The sequence below is a fragment of the Poromitra crassiceps genome, assembly GCF_964638095.1.
Source record: "Poromitra crassiceps genome assembly, chromosome: 14".
In the NCBI taxonomy this organism is placed as follows: Eukaryota; Metazoa; Chordata; class Actinopteri; order Beryciformes; family Melamphaidae; genus Poromitra; species Poromitra crassiceps.
This window is the reverse complement of record NC_139633.1, coordinates 25,513,808-25,541,483: the sequence shown is the minus strand read 5'-3', so window position 1 is coordinate 25,541,483 and position 27,676 is coordinate 25,513,808. Positions and strand designations below refer to the sequence as shown.

At 44.2% G+C, this 27,676-nt stretch overlaps 1 protein-coding gene across 1 annotated transcript in view; it reads left to right on the top strand.

Moving 5' to 3' along the window:
- Positions 1 to 27,676, top strand: part of chrm3a (cholinergic receptor, muscarinic 3a) — a gene marked incomplete at its 3' end in the record, with an annotated part of 134,709 nt that overhangs the window by 34,051 nt on the left and 72,982 nt on the right. Inside the window, exon 2 of the mRNA XM_083650511.1 lies at positions 12,971 to 13,091. The remainder of the gene's footprint in view (positions 1 to 12,970; positions 13,092 to 27,676) is intronic.

Here is a 27,676-nt window from a genome sequence, read left to right as displayed (position 1 = left end):
GCTTTTTGCTCTGGAGATGCTGGATGAATGCGTGATGCTGACACAAGGTGAGTGATGACTGCACAAGTGTGATTTAAGCTGTGGTGATGGGGCTTTATATAGTACCAGGAGAAGGGCATTTATGATGTCATAACTGATGTCATTTATGATGTCATAACTGATGTCATTTATGATGTCATAACTGATGTCATTTGGGAGAAGGGCATTTATGATGTCATAACTGATGTCATTTATGATGTCATTTATGATGTCATTTGGGTTATGACAGCATGGGGTGCTCTATTAATGCCTTATTTGGTCTTCCATGATTGAACTACAGTCTGCGACTACACTTCAATCATGAGAGACTCGTAATATAATTTTAACAAACTTTATTGAATCAGAATAGACAGTTTGAGTATGGCGTATGACTCCATGATGTGACGCTCCTCTTGCTTATGAGAGAGGGGCGTCAGTGCTGTATGAGATAGGACATCCCCCAAAGGAATTTAAAGTTATTTCAGGAACTGGGAGAGTGAAAACGGGGGTCATGGAGCTCGCCTGGTGTATGCTTTAGTCAGGTCGTGGGCTGACGGGGGGAGAATTTAGGCATGTCGGGAGATGAGGGGCTGACCGGGGTTTTTTAAGGCAAAGCGGGGTTGCAAGGGCGTGGATGTGGATAGCCCGGGCATGGGCGCATTGATGAGGAAAAGGAGAGTTTGATCACCACCAACGAAGTGCTTGTTGCCTCTTTAGTCATGGAAGGAGGGATCTTTGGGCTGATAATATGGTGTCTTGCTCTGGTCGAATGAAAGATGCATAGGCGGATGAGGACCAGCGCCCCAGTTGTTGAAGGGAGGCGGAGGACGCCCCCTGCATGGCTGCTGATGTGGCTGCTCCGATCCTGAAGGAGTGACTGGAATAGTTCTCTGCAGGGATGTTGCATTTCTGGAGTGTGGTCTTGAAGTGAAGGATGAACCAGGATCCTGTCATGTGATGATGGGGAGAGATGAGGAAAAGGGGGCCAAGGGCTGATTGAGGTTTATGCAAATGCCGGAATGATGGGTTATGCAGATTGTCGGACATTGGCTGACTTGTCAGGACGTGGGCTGACTGAAGTTTAAGCAGGATGCAGGGATAATGGGTTGAGCAAGTTGTCAGGATGTGGACTGACTTCTCGGGACGTGGGCTGACAGGTTTAAGCAGAATGCAGAGATAATGGGTTGAGCAAATTGTCAGGACGGGGGCTGACTTGTCAGGACATGGGCTGACTGATGTTTAAGCAGAATGCAGGGATGATGGGTTGTGCAAATTGTCAGGACGTGGGCTGACTGAGGTTAAGCAATGGCGAGGACACTTATGGGGTTATATGCAAATTGCCCGGGCATGGGCACCAAACGGGGATTGGGAGAGAAGACCGCCACCAACGAAATGCATTAATACTTCCTACCAATCATGGAAGGAGGCATCTTTGGGCTGATGATATAGCAGCTTGCTCTGGATGGATGTAGGACGCATGGCTGATGAGGACAGCAGCCCAGTTGTTGAAGGAAGGACCCCCCCGGGAGGGGACCACCCCCCCCAAAAGAAAAAGGTCAGCGATGACCTGCATTTTTTAAGGTCAGTAATGACCAAGGTCGCAACAACCTGCATGAGCATAGCCAGCAATGGCTTAAAGATGCAATATTTAACCTTTAGCATTATATTATTATGGCATGAAAATGTCTAAAAATGAGTAGACATAATGTTATATTCTTTAGTTGTGCACTTACTTTATCCCAAATTGTATGAGGCAAAGATAGGCTTGATATTTTTCTCATAGTTTTCCTATCTATCCGTTCTATTCCTAATAGATGCACGTTCTGATTTGTGCATTTTGACATTTGGAATATTAAAGGTGGGCTGACCATTGTTAATAAGTACGTTTTCCCCTTGGATTTGACTTTAAGTTGCGTGTCTACAGTATGTCTATTATGGGCCTTTTTCATTTGTTTTGACAGTCGTGTACTGTCACTTCGGGAGAGTTGCACCCGCACCCTCGGCTGAGCTGTTGTACGGTGGACTTAGTTCAGTTGAGGCAGAGACTGGCTGTGGAGACACGCGGTTTTCGTGCCATGACCTTTTTGATTAGTTTTGACGTCCAGCGGGAGGGGGAGCAGTGAATGTGCTGCATCTGTAGAAAGTTTTAAGTCGTCGGCAGACGAGACGATTTCGTCGTAGAAAAATGAGATTCCGTTCCAATTTTCTAAGAGGTGTGCCCAGGGGGTATACTTTTGCTGAAGCCACTGTGCTGTGCCCGGCTATATGCTTTGCTGGAGCCACTGTGCTGTGACCAGGGAGGAGCTCTGCTGAAGCCACTGTGCTGTGACCGGGGATATGCTTTGCTGAAGCCACTGTGCTGTGACCAGGGAGGAGCTCTGCTGAAACCACTGTGCTGTGACCAGGGATATGCTTTGCTGAAGCCACTGTGCTGTGACCGGGGAGGAGCTCTGCTGAAGCCACTGAGCTGTGCCCAGGGATATGCTCTGCTGAGCCACTGCTGTGACCGGGATACAGTGTTGCCAGATGGCAAATGTTGAATTATCGTACCAGAGGGTCAAAATTATCGTTTTTGGAGTGAAATTATCGTACGCCCCCTCCCCAGCGCGCGTGCCTTCGGCGCGCCTATGTCGGGGGGCTGCGCTAATCACAGGCTACTTTTTGGACTTGGCATGATTTTTCAACACTGTGGTCTCAGCCTGCGTTGCAACAACAACAAAACACCCTGCACGTATTAGCTGCAAATATGTTTGTTTGAAGAGATGATTGTATAAACAGATAGAGTGATAGACGTAGGATTCGTCTAAGTGTCACGAAATGATGAGATTCTCGTACGTTTGGGGGATTTGGGGATTATTGATCGTACATCGTACAGAGGTCAAAATTATCGTACAGGTACGATAATTATCGTACGTCTGGCAACGCTGCCGGGATATGCTCTGCTGTAGCCACTGTGCTGTGACCAGGGATGTGCTCTGCTGAATCTACTGAGCCGTGACCGGGGAATGAGCTCTGCTGACCTGACGAGTTATGCATAACGGAAAGCCGGGTGATGCTGCACTGCACATTAAAGCCGTGGTGGACTGGGAGGAGCACCTTTTGTTTATGATCGAGACTGAAGCTTCGTATGCATTTGCAATACCAGAGTAAATCTCGTAGAGGAAGATCGATTCCCTACTGGGAGAAAGTAGGGAACTCATGGTGCCTCTTTTCTGCAACCATTCACCTCTAGAACTTAATTCAAGCATATGCTGAAGCCAGAACCACCCGCAAGCATTTTTCGGTTGAAAAGACGTTTAAATTTGAAAGTGAAAGTTTTTTCACCCGCTATTTGCAGACGTTTATTGAACTTCAGATTTAGACCATATTTCACCAGGATCTTAAATTAAAATATCAGCGCGCACACGGGATTCGAACCCCGCTTTCCCACATTCAAGCCAGTCCGCTCTAGCGCTGAGCTATACATTTACTTATATTTTGAAGGACGGCAACAGCAGAACTGATGATTATCGCCATTTTGCCTGAAGCATGCGACGGGAGACGATAGTGTCGCATCTTGCATTTGCAATGCGCATCTTTGGCAACGCTAGACCAGCCACGCGCATGCGCAGTATAGCATGGAAGGCCGGTGGCTAGCCAGGTAGCTAGCGCGCTACTCAGCATGGCCGGAAAAGTTTACAAGGGTTATACTTTATCTAAATGACTGGGATTGGATCGATGGATTGGATGCGTAAGAGAGGAACCATGCTATGAAAAAGAAAAGGTTGACTGGAAACTGGGACTAGAGGCATGTTGTTAAAACCCGAATGGACACGGGAGAGGGAAGCGGCCGTATGCCGTATGCCGTATGCTAAGGGATTGGCACCCGGCCTGAAATGAGTGCAGCAGCAATGCCGCAACGTTGACTGAAACCAGGGACTAAATGCATGTTTGATAATACCCGACCGGACGCGGGAGAGGGAAGCGGCCGTATGCAACAGGGCAGAGTTGCTCGGGGATTGGCACCCGGCCTGCAATGAGTGCGGCCGCCGGAAGAGATGCCGGCTGAAAAGGGGGGATACGACCTGAAACCTGGGGCAGGGCTGTTTGGGCTGCTGCCGTGGGGAGCGTGGGGCTCGCGAGCTGGAGCCTTGGCGCGTCCGCCGAGGAGCCGGCAGTCGTGGTGCGCTTCGCTGGGCCTTTCTTGGAGGTGGACTTCTGGGCTCTTTTGCTGCGGCCACGGCCTCCGGAGTGCTGTGCGGACTGAGATCCGGGGGAGGTGGACTTCTGGGCTCTTTTGCCGCGGCCGCGGCCTCCGGAGTGCTGTGCGGACTGAGATCCAGGCGAGACGAGGACCTCCTTGACGTTGGATCTTCTTTTGCGGCCGCGGCCCCTGGTGAGGGGAGCGTCCCATGAGACGCCTGTGACGCCCGGAGATGGAGCCTGGGGATTGGGGATTTGCCCGAGGCTGGCCGGGGCGTTGAATGTGCTCTGGAGGAAAGCGTCCACGGTGGAGCTGAAACTTTGCTGCTCGTTTTCGGACTCGGACATGGTGCTGGACTGAATGAAGCTTTTTGCTCTGGAGATGCTGGATGAATGCGTGATGCTGACACAAGGTGAGTGATGACTGCACAAGTGTGATTTAAGCTGTGGTGATGGGGCTTTATATAGTACCAGGAGAAGGGCATTTATGATGTCATAACTGATGTCATTTATGATGTCATAACTGATGTCATTTATGATGTCATAACTGATGTCATTTGGGAGAAGGGCATTTATGATGTCATAACTGATGTCATTTATGATGTCATTTATGATGTCATTTGGGTTATGACAGCATGGGGTGCTCTATTAATGCCTTATTTGGTCTTCCATGATTGAACTACAGTCTGCGACTACACTTCATAAAAGCAGTAGCCGTCATGAAACGCAAAGACATGAAAAGACACGATAAGCCAGAGATAATTAACTTTCGAGCAGGCGCCGATGCAGTCTGTCATAAAGTCAGTCAAAACCTCGAAAGAAACGATATTTGTTGGACTACGCTGTCATCTGCGAGAACTGAGAAACTTACACAAGTAATAATAATAAGTCATTGGATTTATATAGCGCCTTTCTAGATACTCAAAGCGCTTCACATATCAGGGGAGGGAGGGCGGAGGGAACTCAACTCGTCCACCACCGATGTGTAGCAGCAGCAGCACCCACCTGGGTGATGCACGACATGCAGCCAGTTTGCGCCAGAACGCTCACCACCACACATCAGCCTATCACGGTGGAGAGTGGAGGACTGAATGTGCCAATTAAGTAACGAGGGATGATTAGGTGGCCATGATTGAAGGAAGGCCTGTGTGGGAATTAAGCCATGGGGCACCGGGGTTACACCCCTACTCTTGCGAAGAGTGCCGATGGGATCTTTAATGACCACAGAGAGTCAGGACCCCGGTTTAACGTCTCATCCGAAGGACGAAGGAAGGACTTAAACTTAACGATCTTGGGAACTGTATAGTCTAGATAGCATCCAGGCTATAAATGTATTTTTGAGGGGGTCAAGAAGACCTACTCTGCCATCCCTCCTGACAAGAAGTGTCAAAGTAATGCCTCCCCTTCCTCCCCATATTTCATAGTTTGAATCCGAATCTGTCTGTATATTGCCTGTGACAGGCGAGACAGTGTTTTCATTCGGGACTCTTTTAGAAAGATGACTTTTAACAAATGAGGGAGGCCGAGAGAAAAGAAGAGAGAGAATGCTTTGCGTTTGGCAAACGTTCAAGGGCTCTCTCTTCTTCTCTTTTGTCTCTCGGGAAGATTGCATAAGAATACACTTAGCAGCAAATAGTGTATAGTTGAACAGAGCAGTTTGAAGGCTGTCTGGAAAGTGGGAAGGTTTTTTTTCAGATTTTGTTTAATTGACCATCTGACGTTGTGGCGGATGCAATGACATTGTAAACTGTTAAACTGTCTCACTGATAAAGATCTGATATTTATATAAACCGCACGTCACTGTTGAAGTTGTGCATATCCTCTTAAATCTGTTGGAGAGTGCAGGGCTCATTTATTTCAAAGAAGAGATTGATAAAAAAAAAAAAAATTGTTTTTACAGTTTCTTTTACAGTTCATCCTCTCCATCCTTCATCCCGTGCTGTCTCCAGGGCATCCTCTGCTCACCTCCTCCCTCCTGTTACTGCCTCATGGGCTTGTCTAGTGGCTGCTTCCAGGTGTGTAGTGCTATCTGGAGAAGTTATACACCTATATGAGGAACGATTCCCCTACTATTTTACTACTGTAAAAACAAACCCTTGGAGAAAAAGTGTGGGAGCGATACGCTCTCCCCTCCGCTCCCACCACAGCACTACACCCCTGGCTGCTTCTCATCCAGCTATTCCTCCCTTGTCATTTGCTGTCTTCATCTGTTGCATCAGCTGTGGTCTGTTGATCAGTCCAGTCCATGAACCCCTGGTCATCTCAGAAACAGGTTAGTAGAATGGCCACGTGTTTGAAGCTTTGGACAGGCTGCTTTAACTGCTAGCCCTATTGCTCTGTCCACCTACATTTAAAAACTTGAGTGAAGGAGGCTTGATATTGGATATTCGGTAGGCTATATAAGTGTAATTACTAGAAAGAGCAATTTCCAAACACTGGTTTCAATATTTGAGAAGATATTTTTCTTTGTTATAAACATACTAATTTGATAGCTATGAGCTAGCTCGCATAAGAACTATATCTCCTTAAACATTGAAAAAAGTGTAACTTTTTTCTTCCTCCTCGTGTTTGTACTTTTTGCTTGTATTACAAGTTTCTGACTGTGGGGGGGGAAATCACTTAATATCCTGAAGCTAATTTTACTACTACAGTCGCACTACAGTCGCATACCCACAGCTGAAGTTCACTCCTGTTCCCCTGATTGCAGAATGGCATTCTGAGAAACGGAGGAAATCACTGACTGAAGTAGAAGCAGATGTGCATCAAAAAAAGTAAACGCAACATTTCAAAATTGCAAAAATCACTCCTGGAACTCGTTGAATATCACAGATTGATGATAATTAATAGTTTCATGTGCAGCTCAAGTGATGTGTACTGACAGCTGACTTCAGGCTGCGCTTCACCTTCACTACAGAATAACATGGAGATGTTTGCAAAAGAACAAACTGTCCTCCCGCTCCCAGTATAACAAATATGGCTTCTTTTTATTGCCAGTTTATTAAACACGTGCAAACTGTTACCATCATCATCACACAAAATGTTTAGCAGGTGAAGTCTCACCCGTATTTCTGTTTTTATCAGAGCCCCAGAGCATAAACTGAACTCAGGTTCTGAGTCCATGTGGATCTTTAATAAGCATGCATTTGAATACAATAGGCTATGTTATTTTTTATTTTATTCTTACTTTTCCAGTCTCAACGGCAAACTGGGACATCCTGTCTTCACCAATATCCTGGAAACTCTTTATTATCGGTTCAAAGCCCCAATATATAACTATTTCACGTATTTTAAATCATTTTGATGGTACATTGACTTCTGAATGGTCCCCCTATCATTCCCACTCTGCACCCCCAAAGGCCTGTTACTGCACTATGTAATTTTGACAAAGTTACCTGGATGTAACTCCATTTCCTCCTCCAGCTCCTTATTATTAAAAGCTTTCCCCTGACAAACTAACAGGACGCTTTTATTGTGAAGAACGTATAGGAAGTGAAATGTATTTGCTCTGAGTGTATCACTATAAACACACACACACAGAGGTTAGCATAGTAGAGAGTACAAGCAGAAACAGTAAAATAAGGCTAATATTTAAATGTACAAACAGGGAAATAAGTAGGCTAGCATTAGTTAGCATCATGTAATTACCACGTGTGGCAGCAGAGGCCGCTGTTGCTGCTGCTCAGCAGATTTCTATGTGTTGGGGACTTTAAACGTTTGAAGATAGGCGACTTTCCTGAGGTCTGTGTGCAGCTGTCCATATAAGAAACGGTTAAAATGTTTTCAAATCATTTTCTGGTTCAAATAGCGGATACCCAGACTCTTGTTTATTTCCCTTGTGCTATCTTTTTGGCTTATCAGTGAGGATAGGCTCCACTGGTGCAGGTCAAGTTTGAACACCGTAGAAAAGCTATCAAAAAGTTCCTCAGCGAGACACTTCCAAAGCAGAAGTATAGGTGATTCTATTTTGTTCACCCCGATAAAGAATTTAGAAGCAGACTGTGGCGAGGAGAGCGGTGTAGCCGAGCTGCGAGCTGCATGTGCACCTAATTAAGCTCCCCTTGATATCTGAGGTTCAGCATGGCTGAGAAAGAACCAGTGGACTGACTGCAGGCGAGAGTCCGGGTAAGGTCTCAGTTAAGCATGTTAAATGCTCTTCTGATACCCTGCGATTGAGTCTCTGTTTCCATGAGATAGAGTAATAAAACCAATTACCAGAATATCCCTTTCCTCCTGTGTGGTTAGAACAATCTGTCAGGGGGGGGAGAAGCATGAGAGAGAAGTTGCTGCTCCCTTCAGCCCTGCCTCTTTGTCTGAGGACGAGTAAGTTCCTTCGAATACAAGGGGAAAGAATTGTTTTGTTGAGATCAAATTGTACCCATCATGAATATCAAAACTGAAGAGAGTACAAGTAAGATGTTTATGTGCCACAATAATTTAATATCCGAGTAGGCTAAGCCAGGCATCTTGACTGGGTTTCTCATAATCGAAGTACGATGTTGTTAACTGTGTTATTCTAATCAAGTTATGACATTTGCATGTGTCGAGTGCGTGAGTGACGAGGTTAAGGACGGAAGTCTCCATATTATGTTCTGGTAAATGTAGAAAAACGGGAAATGTATAGCCCAACAGACAGGTGAATCTGTACATTTCCTGGGAGATGTATAGATTTCCCAACAGACTGGTAAATCTGTACTGATACCAACACCGGCGGTGCAGAGTTTGCGTTGTTTTGTTTAGCCGGCTTTTTGTTGTTTTTGAATAGAGACAGAACTGGAGAAGTTTCGCCTCCTTCATGGTTATATAGACTGAACATTGTAACACAGGCTTATTTATGGATGTCGCAGTCTCAAGTTTCTTGATATGGGATTGCTTGTTAACAAAGACACTATGGTACGTCAACAGAGCCAATCGTTAAAGGACGGCTTTACCAGTAATCAACCCACTTTGTATCATATATAATCTTGGTAATATAAGCACATGGGCAGTGTTTTACCTTCTCTCTCTGTTTACCTCACAGAGAAAATGCTCTGCTCCCGTCTGCAGAAACTCCGCCCCCACCAGCTGCAAGTCATTAGGGCTCGTTAAGGCTGTCCGTTTGATTCTCCGTGGATGTGCGCATAGTTAAAAAATTAAAATAAACAGCCGCCCTCGGAGCAGATTCTGCCTCTCCAGCACAACTTCCACAGCTCCGTTGTGACGCGTAACGGGTCAGAACGGAGCGCTTTGGCAGAGGAGGAAATGGGAGATCTCCATGAGGAAAACGCAGAGAGAAGGTAAACACTGCGCATGTGCTTATATTACCCAGATGATTAATGATACAAAGTGGGTTGATTACCGGTAAAGTCATCCTTTAAAAGACCTCTGGCCCCAGTCATCACTTCGTTTTTCATAGCTTTTGATTGCAATCTATTTAAAAAAAAAATGAACTTGAGAAAGCTATTAGCTTATTTTGATATTGTTTCCGCTAGGCCGCAAATGGGATCAGATTGTATTCATATAAAAGCAGGGTATTTTAATATGTGTGCGCTACACTCTTGCTTTAATTGTGATCCAACAACTCTTTATATGGTTATCTCAATAATAGTTTTAATGGAAATATCCACACAATAGCCAGTCGTGGTGTCTGTCTGTCTGTCTGCTGCATGTTAAGTAGCCCAGTCTTATCAGTGGGAGCAGATGGAGACCGTCCGAGTGAGCGACTCACACTGGCTCCATGTCACAACTAAAGAGGACGACCTTGGCTGACTCTCAAGCTGAAGTTTAACCGTTAGGAAAAGCCCACTCTCTCTCTCTCTCTCTCTCTCTCTCTCTCTCTCTCTCTCTCTGCCTGTCTGTCTGTGTGTGTCTCTCTCTCTCTCTCTCTCTCTCACTCCTCGCTCCTACACATTCCTGTAACGCAGTGTCACAGCTGGAGACAATATACACTCCTCCAGCCTATATCGCTTCATCATAAAAGGCCATTTGTAAGACACTCGCGGAGGCGCGGGTTCCTGACAAGCAGGTGGTGAGGTATGGAGTCATTTGGAGTGTTTTTACCCCCATAGGCGGGATGAGGTATTTCTTGTAAAGACAAGATGTTGCCTGATAGTTAATAGCAAAGCCAGGCTCAATAAACGTCTTCCACATTCCTCACGGTTCACTCAAGTTTGAGCCCCATTTTGATCACGAAAAATAAAGTAATGTCCGCACGCTGGATATGCTCGCCGGTCAGTTTATTAAGCTTTCGATCTTTACGATCTTCATCAGTTTATTAACGTTTGGGATCTTTACGATCTTCACAAAGATCGTCGTAAAGATCGAAAAAACGCTAATTACTGTACTTTATTTTTCAAGTTCATCGTTTATTTGTCCTGCACCCGACCCACTGAGCGCATGTGCACGCTCTACCGCCCTTCTTATTTTTATCATGTCAGAACAGACCTCAAGGCTCTTAAATCAACCCCCAAACAAGCTATTTGAATCATAAAATGAATCCCAGAACACATTCATCACAGGCCCGGTTTTGAGGGTCTGTTCAGTCACACACATGCAGGAATAAACCGTGTTGAAAGGTGATACCAATGTGCCAAGAAAAGAAGGGGGACTGTGTGTGTGTGTGTGTGTGTGTGTGTGTGTGTGTGCACGTGTGTGCGTGTGTGTGTGTGTGTGTGTGTGTGTGTGCGTGCGTGCGTGCGCGCGCTCACAGTTGCATTTTGAAAATTAGCACAAACTCTAACCCCAACATTGCCTGCATTTTACTGTGAGACTACGTCTATTGTAGAGAACTGAAGCTTCTTTAATTACAGTCCTTGACCTTTTCCTTGTCTTAAAAAGGAAGGGCCTTATGTATGCAACACTGCTGTTTAAGATTAACAGTGGGCTATTGTATGTTCATATTAGCTACTGTATTTGGATGATTCCCACCTCATATCATAGTAGCCCACCCATTCATATTTCATTTCATACATACCGAGGCTCATTTTATAAGTCTTGGTACAGATTTACAGGAGGCTACTTGAAATATGGTAATTGTGTCGTTAAGCCCTCTTCAGGGCTCACTTGAAAATGCGTCTGCAGACTCAGCAGAAACAGAACGCATAGGCCAAGCGAGGTCATCGGTTTTAGGATCTAGCGCTCTTAGAATACTTTCTATAAAGGAGAAGAAAACAGTAGTGGAAATTTTAATTTGTATGCGTGTCTGCTTAAGTCGTTTTACGCAGCCAGTGAAATGTCATTCATAATAAAAAAAAATGTTGGAAAAAGATGTAGTTGTGAAGCAAAAAAGATATATTGAAGTGACACGTTTGCTCGATCGACCTTTGAGGCGTAATTTACAAAAGTTTCACGGAAAGGAAAGAAGCTGGGATCGCTGTGGAAATATTGGGAGTGTGCGTCTTAACTTCCAGCTTTCTCCTGTCATCATCTGCCCTTTCTCATTCTCTCTTCTCTCGTTCCAGACGACTACGACTTCCGCTTTGAATGTGTTTTTTTATGGACTGGCGACTGCTCCTTTACTCCTGATTTTTTTTTTTTTTATAGCAGATTCATATTTGTCTCTTAAGACGGGAGGACTATTTTAATGAGCTTCCATAAGCCCTGCTTCCTTCCTTCGCCCGTGGCTACATCCAGCTATGTGCAGCAGGCAACGCTGCGAGACCAAGGCTATATAAGGCATGTGAGCACTTCCCTATGAAGACGTGCCATTCTTCCCTCTGACAGATAGGATCCAGTGGGGAATGGTAGCCACGCTACTCCAGTAAATGCCTGATTAAAACAGATTGCGTTAAATAAAACATGCAGAATTAGCTTAACGGACATCATGGCTGGATTGTTGTGAGGCTGCTAGGAGCTATTTAGCGCTGACATACATGGAAAGCTATGAAAATTACGTGCTCATTATTTGCAATGCATTTAACCCCCTCTGTTGCGAAGGTTTGAGAAACTCTGTGTGCTATAGGTGTTCCACTGCCTAATTTGGACACAACTCTCTCTCTCTCTGTCTCTTCCTCTCTCTCTCTTTCGGTCTTCCTCTCTTGCTCTCTCCATGTCGTTCTGTTGTCCTCTCTTTCTCTCTCCGTCTCTATCTGTCTTCCTCTCTTTCTTTCTCTCTCCATCTCTATCTGTCTTCCTCTCTTTCTCCATCTCTTTCTGTCTTCCTCTCTTCCTCTCTCCATCTCTTTCTGTCTCCCTCTCTCCATCTCTTTCTGTCTTCTTCTCTTCCTCTCTTTCTCTACATCTCGTTGTCTTGCTCTTTTGCTCTCCGTCTCTTTCTGTCTTCCTCTCTTCCTCTCTTTCTCTACATCTCGTTGTCTTGCTCTTTTGCTCTCCGTCTCTTTCTGTCTTCCTCTCTTCCTCTCTCTGTCTCTTTCTCTCTTCCTCCCTCTGTCTTCCTCTCTTTCTCTCTGTCTCTTTCTGTCTTCATCTCTTCCTCTGTGTCTCTTTCTGTCTTCCTCTTCCTCTCCCCATCTCTTTCTGTCTTCCTCTCTTCCTCTTTCTATCTTCCTCTCTCCATCTCTTTCTGTCTTCCTCTTTCTCTCCGTCTCTTTCTGTCTTCCTCTCTTTCTCTCCGCCTCTTTCTGTCTTCCTCTCTTCCTCGCTCTGTCTCTTTCTCTCTCCATCTCTTTCTCTCTTCCTCTCTTCCTCTTTCTGTCTTCCTCTCTTTCTCTCCATCTCTTTGTCTTCCTCTCTTCCTCTCTCTGTCTTTTTCTGTCTTCCTCTCTTTCTCTCTCCGTCTCTTTCTCTTCCTCTCTTGCTCTCTCCCTGGCCCTTTGCTCCGCTGTCTGCCTCCCAGACGCCATGATCCAGTGGGAGGAGGATAATCCTGGAGCAGCAGCAGCAGCAGCAGCAGCAGCAGACAGCATGGACACCCAAAGGCAGTGTGCTGAAAGGTGACCTCCAGACACTGCATCTCGGTGAGTTAAGTGCTCCAGAATCCCTTGAATCCGCAAATGACACCTTCCCCTCTCCCCCCTGTCACGGCTTTGGCAGACACCTTCCCCTCTCCCCTGTCACGGCCTTGGCAGCCTGTGCAGCAGCTCCCATCCATTTGCTAATGTTCATTTTAAACCTGTTAAAGAACAGAACAGAACCTGCTCACTGTGGGGTTCTCTCATCCCTCCCCCACCGCGACGCATTGATTGACTTATCTATCTCTGCCATTTCGCCCCCTTGGCGATAACCTTTACTATGAAAAGAAAAATCTTTATTTCTTAATTAAGGGGAGCGTACGTCTTTTAGAAAGCGTGCCGTATACAGTTTCACTTCCTCTAATAGCATGAGCAAAGAACATAAGCATCGGTCTGACATACAGTATGGCCTCCAGTGGGAATAAGCCCTTGCAAAACGCACACCTGTGTGTGTGTGTGTGTGTGTGTGTGTGTGTGTTCATGTGTGTGTGTTCATGTGTGCGCCCCCCCCCGTACATGCGTGTGTGGTGATGGGTATTGATCGGTCATCAAAGGCGTTAATTAGGATTGAAACTGCCCCTTCGTCAGGTGTGTACGTGTGTGTGTGCGTGTGTGCGTGCGTGTGTGTATGTGTGCGTGTGTGTGTGTGTGTGCGTGCGTGTGTGTGTGTGTTTGTGAGTGCGTCCGTGTGTGTGTGTGTGTTTGCGTGCGTGCGTGTGTTTGCGTGCGTGTGTGTGTGTGTGTGCGTGCGTGTGGGTGTCATGATGACAGTTCATACAGTGCTAACACCATTCTGCAATCAATACTGTGAAGGAAGTGATCACATGGCAGTGGTGTGTGTCAGTGTGTGTGTGTGTGTGTGTGTGTGTGTGTGTGTGTGTGTGTGTGTGTGTGTGGCAGTGGTGTGAGAGAGCCGTTCCCCGTGAGAAATGGAACAGGTTGTTCAATGTGACTCATGGTCAACATCGTTCGTGTCGATGAATATTAATCTGAGATCCTGATGTCATAATGTCTGTTGATTCAAGGGGTGATGTCAGTTTGTTTTCCCCTGTGAAAGATTGAAAGATTGCTTCTGTAGTTATCATTTTCATTTCTTTTCAGCTTGCAAACAGCATGACAGGTTAAAATGCGGCGTTATCAGCAGGGAGTGATTTGGCTTTTTTTTAATAAGACTCATGGACAAATTTGTCAAGTTTACACGTTTGCTTTTTGCATCTATGGTTTGTGAAGCTAAACACATGTCATGTTATTAGATCATTATCTTGTTCAAGGTGACAGCTTAAATTAATACCTCTGCTTCACATGGGAGCAATGGACTCATTTTGATGAATCACCCCTGAGGTGAATCGAATTCTTCTCCTTGAGGGGAGGTTACACCGGACTGATGCTGGGTGATGATGGCGTAGCTACAAGTATGAACACGGGTTGAACTTGTTCTGCAATCACTGAAAGGATGGCTTTACCGCTAATCAACCCACTTTGTATCATTAATAATCTGGGTAATATAAGCACATGTTTACCTTCTCTCTCTGAGTTTTCCTCACGGAGATCTCCCATTTCCTCCTCTGCCAAAGCGCTCCGTTCTGACGCGTTACGCGTCACAATGGAGCTGCGGAAGTTGTGCTGGAGAGGCAGAATCTGCTCCGAGGGCGGCTGTTATTGTTCATTTTTTATCTTTTAACTATGCGCACATCCATGGAGAATCACATGGAGAGGCTTAACGAGCCCTAATGACTTGCAGCTGGTGGGGGCGGAGTTTCTGCAGACAAGAGCAGGAGCAAATTCACCATTGTCTACAGTTTACAATTGCTGTAATTTATTGTGTATTGTGTTTGGACCCCAGGAAGACTAGCGGTCATTTCGGCGGCAGCTAATGGGGATCCTTTTAAATAAACAAATAAACCATGAGGTAAACAGAGAGAAAAGGCAAAACACTGGCCATGTGCTTATTTGACCAAGATTTACCAAGTAAAGCCATCCTTTAAGCAAGACTTTGATTCCATTACCGCTTAAGTGAAGTCACTGTGCGGGAGTCTCCTGCTTCTACACCTCCAACGCACCTGACGCACACGGTTAGTGCAAAGACGACCTCTCGCTGACACGTCCACTTGTTCTGCAATCACAGTATTCCTTTGAACAGTTGTGACCCACACCTGGAAAGTTAGAGTTCCATTTAAACGAGGTCAGCCGCGGTGGGAGCGCCTGCTCAGCTAATCGAAATTGGCAATGAAGCTATAATTGATTGCTTGCTTTTGAGAGCAGAAATCCCCAGGCTACAGCCATCACAATCTATCTAAGTGAAACAAAATGCACCAAAATCGAACAAACAACAGTTATCAAACAATTATTAATTACATTTCATAATTTCAACTGATGCAAAGGCAAAGCTCATTTATCATAAAATAAATGAGTGATATAAAATCAGTTCTTGTACAAAGTTCAGTGGGTGTTTACAGCGTGTCCACGGGCCTTTCTGCAAGTGTCAGCACCAGAACAGCAGAACCTTCTGCTGGTTCTACATGGGTTTTATTAGGCTTTAAAATGCACTTAGTGTTCGCTCCAATCTGAGCAGCATCGGATAGGATTCTGTCAGCATGCATTTTAGTTTACGCTAACACATCATGGTCATATACATTACATATGGAACTCTGACTGTCACTGTGCATTTGAGCATGCATTTCCTGAGGTATACATAAAGTGTTTCTGTCATCTCATTTTGGGGAAATATCATTGCCTTTCTGAGACAAATAGCGTTTGTCTCATCTGTTTCAGCTCCGGGTTTCCATTGTTCGTTTTGATTGGATGTTAGAATGTTCAGAAGCAGACTGTGATCATTGAAGTAAGGTTTCAGGTGCCTTGTAACAAGGGAACTGAATGTGCTTTATCCAAAGGCCCACCATGGTCGAGATGGCTGGAACAAACAAGACAATATTTTAGACACTGAAATGTATTGAAATTCACATTCTGTGCAGTATAATGTGGGACTTAAAAGTAAAGAAAAAAAAATACAATAATTACATTGGAATCATAGAATATTTTCACATCATGCATCATTTATTTTGGCTAATTATTCCTGTAGGGTACATCAAAGTCAGTTTGAATGTTTCACAAGCTGTGTTTCTCTGCATGAGTTTCCATCTCCTCCACTTTATAAAGCCAAAAACTGGAATACTCTGCCGGTCATAATCTGTTTTCTGTTCACTGCTGGGTATCCTAACCAGGTCGGTCAAACTGATGGAGATTTGGGGAAATCAAAAGGTGAGTTATTGCAAGGAAGAGCCAGTCCCGTGGGACATCATTAGACACTGCTGTGTGTGTGTATAGTACTTTGAAAACTGCAATAGCCTGCGGTATATAGACTTGCAATCATAGATAGAATCATCTTTTACAAAGTTAGTGAATCGTTGTGATGAAACACGCACGCACGCACGCACACACACACACACACACACACACACACACACACACACACACACACACACACACACACACACACACACACACACACACACACACACAGTGAGCTTACTGAAATCTTTCCCCCAATTGTACTTGGCCAATTTCCCCCTTCCTGCTTCCCCAGTCGCTGCTCCACCCTCTGCTGATCTGGGGAGAGCCGAGACTAGCACCATGCTTCCTCCGACACACGCGCAGTAGCCAGCCGCTTCTTTTCACCCGACAGCGAGAGCACGTGGGAGGATCACGCTATTCCCACCAGTTCCCGTCCCCCCGAACAGGCGGCCCGACCTACCAGAGGAGGCGCTAGTGCAGCGATCAGGACAAATACCCTCAATCCGGCTTCCCACCCGCAGACACCAGCCAATCATGCCCAACCATGCCAGAGGTAACACGAGGATGCGAACCTGCGCCCCCCTCGCGTTGGTAGGCAGAGAATCTACCACTGCGCTACCCGGACGCCCCAATGAATGTATTCTGAAAGGGGAATACCAGTTAATTTAAGAATTTGCATATGGTGTTCCTGTGGTTTTGGACTGTCCAATAATGATTTGTAACTCGCTCCTGAAGACTCTAATCTGTGATTACACAGATGTAGAATGCTTTGTCTAAAAACGATAATGCGTTTCATATTACAGTTTGAACCAGAAAATCCCTCTGGACATTTGACTTGTCCTATATCTTACAATTCATTCTGTATAGAGCTGTATGGGCGTATGACTGTTTTGGCAGCTTTAGGAGACAGCGGTGAACTTTAGAAGACGGAGACATGCTGGGATGGAGAGGAGGTAGGAGGAGGTGATCGCCCGTGGCGACAGGGGGAAGAAGCCACGGATGTTAAGAAGAAAGGTTTCACAGTGGCACTGAAGCCAATTGCTGTGACATTGGTTTGATGACTTTTTATTCTGAGCCTTGGGGCAGACGGAGTGAACTGACTGCTGTGTCATTCCTGTGGGCAGAAATGTGTGTCACTAGAAACCGAAACGGAATTATTGAATCCATCTTGTGAAGGGTTCATTGCATGGCTGCAGTACCTTCAAAAGTCACCTTCAGTCCAACATAGGTCTTCATCAGGGTCATTGCCAGCAGTAGTTTACACACCTATATGTATTACACTAATGAGTTGAATGGGTGGATGATTCTCTATCAATGTGAAAGCCTATTGGTCAAAAACAAGGAAGTGATACATCATCAATAGAAGGAAGAAAGAAGGGAAGAAAGAAAGGGGGAGGGAAGGAAGTGAAGGAGAGAGAGAGAGAGAGACGAGATAAGAGCAGGGAAAACCTAAATCTATAAAAAGAAGCTAGATACTGTATAGAGAGGCAAAGTGAACGTCACTTCCTGCTTCAGCACTGTACCAGAGATTTTCTTCCGCAATTTATTTTCCCATGGACATTTCATAAAATGCCTATAAAAATAGTTTTACTTTCAAGAACATTTCACACAGACCAAAACAAAAACAAAAAACACTGAAAAAACGTTTTCTTTAAACCCGCATTTTTTTTTAACGTTTTGGTCTGAGTGAAATGTTATGCGGTCTCTCCTGTTTCTAAATATATCTGAACCATTTGGTTTGAACAAGTAAAACAATTTTTATAAGCAATTTACAAAATGTCTATGGGAAAATAAATGGCGGATGAAAATCTCTGGTACAGTGCTGAAGCAGGAAGTGACGTTCCATTTTGGCCTCTATAATATGGCTATAGTCAAGGTACACCTTTCCTTATGTACACATCAGGGGCGTCGCTAGACCCTGGCTTCCGGGGCTAGAGCCCCGGATGTTTTTTTCCTAGCCCCGGATGTTTTTTTTTAATTTTTTAATTTTTTTTTTTTTTTTTCAATAAACAAAGTCTGGCATTAATAATCAGTACATTATACCAAAAAATCAGACTAAACATTTACAAAATTGGAACAGACAATCAAATAAACAACAAAATAAAATAAATAAAGCAAAATCATTAAGTCCGAGTTCTAAACAGTTTTCTAAAAAAAACAAACAGAAAATATCAGTAGGCTATGCAGGACCAAATTATCAGTTACTATTGTCATAGTGTGTCATTACATAATGTTTCTGCTTCACTCCTCACCACCTCCTCTCCACACGAGCTCATCATCTCACTATGAAATTATTCAAACAAATGACATACGCCAACATGCACAGCATCGCTACAACTATGAAATTATCTTATGTTATTTAGTTGTTTAGTTGTGAAGATATTTTCTGAGATAAATGGGCCTTGATGCTCAAGGCCCATTTATCTCAGAAAATATCTTCACACAGAATATTATTAACCATACAACCTACAACGCTAGCATCAGCATGAAGCCACAGCCATCCACTCCAATGTCTATAGAAGCTAACGTTAGCATGACTGTCACATTAACAATGCCTTCACTTCACAGTTACATTAAACAAAACCACACATCACTGCTTCATTAAACCATTACAACAAACAATACGTTGTTCCCAATTCCAGCTAGGCGCTTTTGATTAGATAGAACCGTAGGTTGAAGAGCGACATGTGTTTTGCGACCGGCCGGTGAGCACACCTTACGTCAAGTAGCGTAGATATAACATCACTATGTCCGCTCTAGGTTTCAAAATAAAAGTACCATATGATACAAAAACGGCACCATCAGAATTTAGGTTTACAGGAAGCGTGTACCTTAATAAAATACCTTCACAGGAGTTACTGGGGGGGTTCGTACCATTGAGATATAATATTTAATAAAATAAAATATGTAAATTTGCTAAGTGGACTCCCGCCAGAACCCTATCAAGGACCTCTGGTGGTCCCTGGACCTCGAGACCCACTAATCTTGTTCTTCTGTATCCATCTCAAATGACTCACAACATGGGTATTTACGGATTGGAAAAACCCCTCCCCGTCGGGGTACCTGGCTAAAGCCCCCAATGTCTTCAGGACCTAGAAACGCCCCTGGTACACATGCCATCCCTACTGCAGTACCCCTCCCTCCCATCCTTCCACAAACACCCACCCACCCACCTGGAATCCAGGCCACCCGTCCCGACACCAGGCTATAACAGTAGTGTTTTCAATTTCTCAGGAAAAAGAATTCCACGGTTCTACCACTGAATCCTGGGCCCCGTGCAAACGGGCTGTCAACAGCTCCAGAAATACCATGTCAAGATATGTTAAAAACCCATGCTTGAAACGCATGGGATTTTAACAGCTCTCGACATAGTATTTCTCTCCCACCAATTTTCACATCTTCCCTGTCGCTGATTTTATTTCTTGCGGCCGCTCGACATTTCAGCGCTTGGCTGGGGCCAGGCATGTCGTCCTCGGGAACAGGAGTCGCTTTACATCTTGGCAGAATATGTCGGAGTAGCTGTGCCTGAACACTAAGGATATAGTCAGGGACCCTCACCTTCCCCTCGGAGGAGATTTTGGAGAGGCGACAACATAAAGTATGTTGCACTTTACTGTATAATGACTCTAATTTATATTCCCACAACTTGGTCCAGCCAGGTTTCTTCTTCTCTGCACTTTACCAACTCGTCCGCTGACCCCGCTTTGTATAGGGATGCACCAAACACCGACACTGGTATCGATACCATGCTCATGTACTCGTGCTCGTTAAACTAGGCTACTGATACAAGTTACAACTGCACCTGATAGCACCTTACGGATCACATCATATCCCTGGTTGTACAGTGCACCTATTTAACGATGTATATGCCCAAAAAAACCTAGAAAATCAAATTTCTTTGGTTTTGGCTGAGTTCATTCATAATGATATCTACAGTGTGCTGAGGTCAGGTAGTGGGCAGACTTTTCTAGCAGATATCAGAGCGGGTAAATGTTAATATACTTGGCCAAGTATGTAACATACAAAATAAAATGAACGGTAATGTCTTAATTTAATGTAGAATGGAAAAGAACATGTAACTGGCTCGTTAACGCGCGTTCCAGGAATATCGTTATTTCCCGCGGCTCGTCGGACGCTTCAAGGCGGGCAGGCAGCCGACCGTCAGTCCTCTGCTCTGGGGCTCGATGCAGTGCAGCCAGCCATGCAAGCACTGACTGTTGCACGAGCTAACGCAACGTTAGCTAACAAGCGGGTGACCCAACGTTATCGTAGCAGCTGCTAACGTTAGCTCAGTAAGTTACTCAGCTGGTTAGCACTTCTAGCAGACAAAACTGTGTTGTGGAACAAGCAAAGGCTTACCAGATATTGCCAATAACGTTACATGTCAGGTATAATCCATATTGCCTTCAGAGTCACTGATTACAGCGTCATATTTCTCCACTTTCGCTTCGTTAGGTTGCATCGAATTACATGATGTGTTCAAGCCAGGTCTACTCAGTCAAAATGAGTATTTGGCGATCATGATGTGCTCAAATGTAATCTTGTAAGTTTATGGTGAGAAACTTGAATAAATAGACTACGGTTCTTTTGAAGGAGAAATGCGTTTATGTTTTCACAGCAAATACAAAATAGATATTAGAGCTTGTAATAAATGAAGCATAATCATGCATTTGAACATACAAAAAATATATATATCGGCCCGACCCCTAATTAAGTACTCGTATCGGTACTCGGTATCGGCAAGCACCCAAATGTAAGTACTCTTACTTGTACCCGGTCTGTAAAAAAAGTGGTAGGGGTGCATCCCTACTTCTCGGCACACCTTGCTGTCTCTCCTGCTGATGTGTTTGCTTCACACTCTTCTTTCTGGTCCCTGAGGGAGCTACCCTCCTCCCTGCCCTCGGGAGAGCTGTCCTGTAAGATGCCTTTTGTGTGAGCACTCACTGTGCTGCTCGCCTGCCAGAAGGCACTACACTCCCAAATTTTAGGTCTGTAGACTCCATCAGCATCAGCTTCCATCTTACCTTTGCAGATTTCAACCAGAGGTGGCAGAAGTACACAAGTTCCTTACTTAAATTTAAAAAAATAAACACTCCTTACTCTGAATACCAGATGAGAAAGTGTCTGTGTGTTTGGACTTTGTCACTTCCCACTTCTGGATTTCAACACTGTTCGATATAGGTCATTTCAATTTGTCTTCCCATGCAAAGCGATGCTACTAAGACACTGCGGGACCTTTCCTTTTCCCCCCATCTCCTATCTTACTGTATGAGCCAACTATCCTCTCTGACTTCTCTACCTTTGATAAGGGCATCTTGCATACTGCCAACGACCACATTAGCTGAGGCAACTGCAGTCTGCAGCCACCACAACAACTTGCCTGATTGTCTTGACGTTTTGACCTTCTCAACACCTCCAACTATCTCCTTTTGTATAGCTCCTAAATCTGCTTCTCAAATACTGTTGGGATTGCTTCCTCTTTTGTGAGCAATTTTTGTTTGCCAGTTTCAACTCCCATCCTTTTCAGTTTAGGTTGTCATTTAGGTTGTTAGATAGATAGATAGATAGATAGATAGATAGATAGATAGATAGATAGATAGATAGATAGATAGATAGATAGATAGATAGATAGTAATTTGTTTGTTTTTCACGTGTTGCCGTATTAGATGCTTTGATAAATTGGATGGGGTGGGTGCTTTTGCTGTGGAAAGCGGTTTGCTGCCCACACAAAGTTTACAATGGACAATAATGATCTTTGCATCCTTGAGTCTTTGTACACCAGACAGCTACAGCAGTTAACACCAGACAGCGACAGCAGTTAACTGGCTCAATTTTAAGGGATGTTTCCCACCCTCTGCACAGGGAATTTCAGCTTCTTCTGGTTCTGGGAAGAAGGTTCACAGTCCCAAAGTGCAGAACAAAGCGTTACAGAAATAGCTTTGTTCCAGCAGCCGTGATTCAGTGGAACAAATTGTCAAGTGTATTGTTTCTTATTGTTGGATGTAGCTCTGTTTTCGGAATTTCTTTCACGATGATTGTCTGTATTAGGGATGTCACGATACTAGAATTTCTACTTCGATACCGATCCCCAGGAAAATATCGATACTTGATACCATTTTCGATGACAACAACACATCAAGAGGCATAAAAAATAAACAAAGACAGATGGACGGACAGATGCACGCTTCTCCATAATCTAGACCTGATAAAACTCATTAAAAACTTTGACTTTACACAGCAGATTACCCCTGCTCTAGTCATCAGCCTATCACAACACAGCAGATTACCCCTGCTCTAGTCATCAGCCTATCATAACACAGCAGATTACCCCTGCTCTAGTCATCAGCCTATCAGAACACTTTGAGCGTGTTGAAGCAACACATACCCACCAATGACAGGGAGGGAGAAATCAGTAGTATGTTTGATTTTTCATTAAGACAAAGTACTGCTGAGTGCTGATATTGATACTGTTGCAAATGAGTATTGTATCCATTTCAAATTTTTAGAATTGATACTTATCGATACTACCGATACCTGTTGCAAATGAGTATTGTATCCGTTTCAAAATGTTAGTATTGATTTTTAGCGATACTATCGATACTTTTGACAACCCTAGTCTGTATTGACAGTAGGAGAGATGGTAGGGATAACTTCCTGGCTGATCTTTGTCCTGCCACTCTTTTGCATTATATAGCCTAAGGGGCCACCTTAGGCTAAATGTTTTCTTACTTGTTACTTACTTGTTTTCTTACTTATTTTAACCTTTTTGCATTTGTGTGATGACGATTGAAACTATGGCACTTGGCACTTCTATGTACTGTCCCATTGTCTGTGTGTCTTTTAAAAATGTGCGACTCCCTGCAACCAAATCTACCCACGGGTACAAATAAAGGAACCTTGACCCTGACATCAAGGTAATGGGAAAATGTCCAGCTCCTGAAAATCTGCATCCCATGCTACTTTTTCTTTTTTTAGCTAATAACGTAAACGGCTGTCCACACATATCTTTAAAATATATGACAAGAAAACAGGGATTTGAAAAAAGTTATGTAATAATGACTGAATATGAAATTGTAATCCCTTACACTACTCAATACTGAACGTGTTAATCACATTACTGTAATTAACGCCCAACACTGCACAGAGAGACATGTGACTATAAGGTTGATACTTGAACTGTTTTCTTAATTCCCATCTTTATAACAGCACCTCAACCTCCTCAACAGTCCCTCCTACTTGAGCTGCCAGAGCACACGGTCCCATAGCTGCTGCAGACCGTGTCCACACTTATCTCTCTAATGTCACTTTTCTCATCTGACAAAAATCAGTTTTTTTTTGATGCGGTGTCTTTCAATTTGTGAACCTCTTCAGTCATCCGGCAGACAAGTTCTTCCGCACACGAGGGATACTTTGGTGGGAATGCGATTGTAATCTAACCTCTGGACATGACTGCAATGTTAAAAAACACCCTGCACACTTTCACCTCTGGCCAAGAATTTTAATGGACATCTACACGTTTGGCAATGTAGAGGTTGGACTGGTGTTAACAACAACTTGTTTCAGTTGATATGGTGTTTTTCCAGGTTGAATTCAGACAGTTAGAGGAAAATTACCTTTATTAGCCATGTACTGTACATAGTGTAGCATCATGTACAAGTCATTTGAATTTAGTGTGCCCATGCTTTCCATATTACACATTTCACACACATCTCTCTCTCACTTGCTTTCTCGCTCGCTCACTCTCACTCTCACACACACACGCACACGCACACAGACACAAGCACACACACACACACACACACACACACACACACACACACACACACACACACACACACACACACACACACACACACACACACACACACACACACACAAGCACACACACATACACACACACACACAGCCACATGGTTGGACTGGACCTCACACATACTGTAAAGCACGAGCATGAGGACAAATGAAGGAGTAAAGACAAAACTGTTGTTTTAATGCAGTCCATTGAGATAAGCAGCAGCGGATTGCAGTCAGAGCCGCTTAGTGACGTTTTATTAGCTTCAGATCGACTCTGACTAAACATGTTGTTGTTGCAGCACTAAAGGCTATTGACTGGAAGAGGGCAGCTCGACTTGGATCGGGCAAAGTATGGACATACTGGCCACAGCTTATTATTGGAGCTAGTACAAACGGCTAGCCTTTAGTCACACATTTTAATGTTGTTTCTCTCTGTGTTATAGTGTGTATTAGGGCTGCACAAAGCACAATTAAAGGATGACTTTACCGCTAATCAACCCACTTTGTATCATATACTGTATAATCTCGGTACAATAAGCACATGGGCAGTGTTTTCCCTTCTCTCTCTGTTTACCTCACAGACAGAAATGCTCCTGCTGCTGCCTGCAGAAACTCTGCCCCCCACCAGCTGCAAGTCATTAAGGCTTGTTAAGGCTCTCCATGCGATTCTCCGTGGATGTGCGCATACGTAAAAAACAAAACAAAAAAACAATAACAGCCGCCCTCGGAGCAGATTCTGCCTCTCCAGCACAACTTCCACAGCTCCGTTGTGATGCGTGTGTTGTGATGTAAGACGCGTCACAACGGAGCGCTTTGCCAGACGAGGAAATGGGAGATCTCCGTGAGGAAAACACAGAGAGAGAAGGTAAACACTGCCCATGTGCTTATATTACCCAGATGATTAATGATACAAAGGGGGTTGATTACCGGTAAAGCCATCCTTTAATTGAATATTAATCGTGATCAAGACTTTGGCTTCCCACAATCATGAAAACAAGAAAATCGAAAATCTAGATAAATAATGCCGCATTCCGTTTAGCAATCTTGCTCTGATCATGTCTTGTGCTGTAAATCCAGTACACCCCTTTCCCTCACAGTGGTACACTCCGTCCCCCTACCCAGCCCCCCACCGGGTGGGGGTAGATGACAGGGGGGGGGGGTAGATGACATTTCAAAGAAATCAGTATTTTTGTCTGTTTTTTTTTTTGTCTAATAAATGCATGATGTTCCCAAAGTCAACTAGTAATCGTGTTAAATAATTGTGATCTCAATATTGATTAAAAGAAAAATCACGATTATCATTCTGACCATAATTGTGCAAACCTAGTGCGTCTTTCCCTTATGTAATATTCCCATAAGAGTTGCTGTGCTTGTGACCCAAGATGCCTGTGCTTCCAAAGCCACAAATACGTGTTGAATTAATTCATTAATTATTACGTGTTGTGAGCAAGCTCGGTTACATGCTGCCACTCCGACGTGCTGCCACTCCGACGTTCTGCCACTCCGAAATATCGGCACTCAGAAAGGGGGTCTATATTCCCCGTTTTTCACTAACCTCTCCCAGCCCCCACGCCAAACCTAACCTCCCCCCATGCCTAAACCTAACCTCCCCCAGACCCTAACCCAAAACCTAACCTCTCCCACCCCCACGCCTAAACCTAAGGTCGGCATTGCGGCTTCTAAGGTGAACGACCGCCAGTCCGAATAATGGAAGTTAACGTTCGGAGTGGCAGCATGTCGGAAAGGCAGAGGAACCCCAGCAAGCTCATCCCTGCTGGATCAATGACACTGTGAGGGAAACAAAAGTACAATGACAGCAACCCATGCAATAGGTTATAAATATTGTTAGGAGTCCCCAGGCCTTTTGTGACAATATTATGTCACTTTGAATGCTATGCAAATGAGTTCCTGATGTTATCCAAATGCAAATGCAAATGGAAATTTTTCTATTCTCATAATGCATTTATGTAAACAATTCACCAATGCCCTTTGAAACACAACCTTGAAAACAAGCATACATACATTTGATAGAATCATAGCGGGCAGTTGTTTTGTTGACTCAACTTCTCAGGAATCTTTTCCCCTAAGACAGTGTCAGCGATACAAATCTAGGCACACGCCTCTCAACGGCATGCTGATGAATGGCTGGTCTGTATCTGCTGAACGCTGCGTCTGAGCGCTGCATCATTATGATCATAAATTATGGCGGCTTCCATTTTGCTAAGCCGCAAAGATAGACTGTAAACGATGAGACTCCCAAGAAGAGCATCTCGAGTGCCAATATTTCACCGGACAATTCTGACAAACAGCACATATTGTGAGGTGTTTTATTCACGCGGGTTTCAGAGAGCGAACCAAAGCAAACACTGGGGAACGTCATCTCTATAACATATCAGTCTGAGTGTCTGAAGCCAGTAAAAAGCCCTCTCCTGAGAGTCTCACACATAACTGGGGCTTTTGACTCATCTTTTGCTTTGTTCTGCAGTGGGACAAATGATCACAAAAAATGATTATATTTCTGCTTATTCTACTTTGTGCAATTCTTATTCTACTGACCTGAGCGTATAGGCCTAAAACATGTTTTGAACGTATCTTTTCCTTCTATCTCAAAAGACAGTTCTCTCTTCCGTTTGTGTAGCTGTCATACTGCACCATTCCTCTCAGGTTGACCATCCATCCTCCCACAAGTGCATCCTTAAAAACTCTCGCTTTCATCTCAGTCTCCTTCCTTTTCTCTCTGTTCCCTCCATTACTCCGTCACTAGACCGTTCATTATGTGCTGTCTGCCATTGAGAAGCTGCTGGTGGTGTGATGTATTGCGTGTGATATATATAATTCACTGATATGGCTTCTGTGTGATAAAGACTGCTTAAAGGAACACTCCGCCCATTTTCAACCAGCTTTGTATCATTAGAACATCAGTAGTATATCAGAAAACTGTAAACGGTTTTGAAGTCTGTCATTTAATTTGACAATTATTGAGTGTTAAAGTGTGGACCAGTGACATCACTGGTCCACACTAACTCAAATGAATAACTCATTAACTCAAATCAACTCTCAATAACTGTCAAACTATTCATCATTCATCTAGTTTGACAGTTATTGAGAGTTGATTTGAGTCAATGAGTTATTAATTTGAGTTAGTGTGGACCAGTGATGTCACTGGTCCACACTTTAACACTCAATAACTGTCAAATTAAATGACAGACTTCAAAACCGTTTACAGTTTTCTGATATACTACTGATGTTCTAATGATACAAAGCTGGTTGAAAACGGGCAGAGTGTTCCTTTAAAGAGTAGGGGTGGGGGTGGGTGGGGGGCATCTGTCCTGCTGATCCCTTGTCTGATGCCTTCATACTGTACTGAACTGAAATGAGCCATCATGTGTTGCACAGTTTCAACCAGCAAAGGGACAGCCTACTGTCCAGAAGGTGGAGCATACAAGTGTTTCCAGTAACCTAACTTGAGTCATAACAGAAACACATTTTTCATGGATTGTATAATA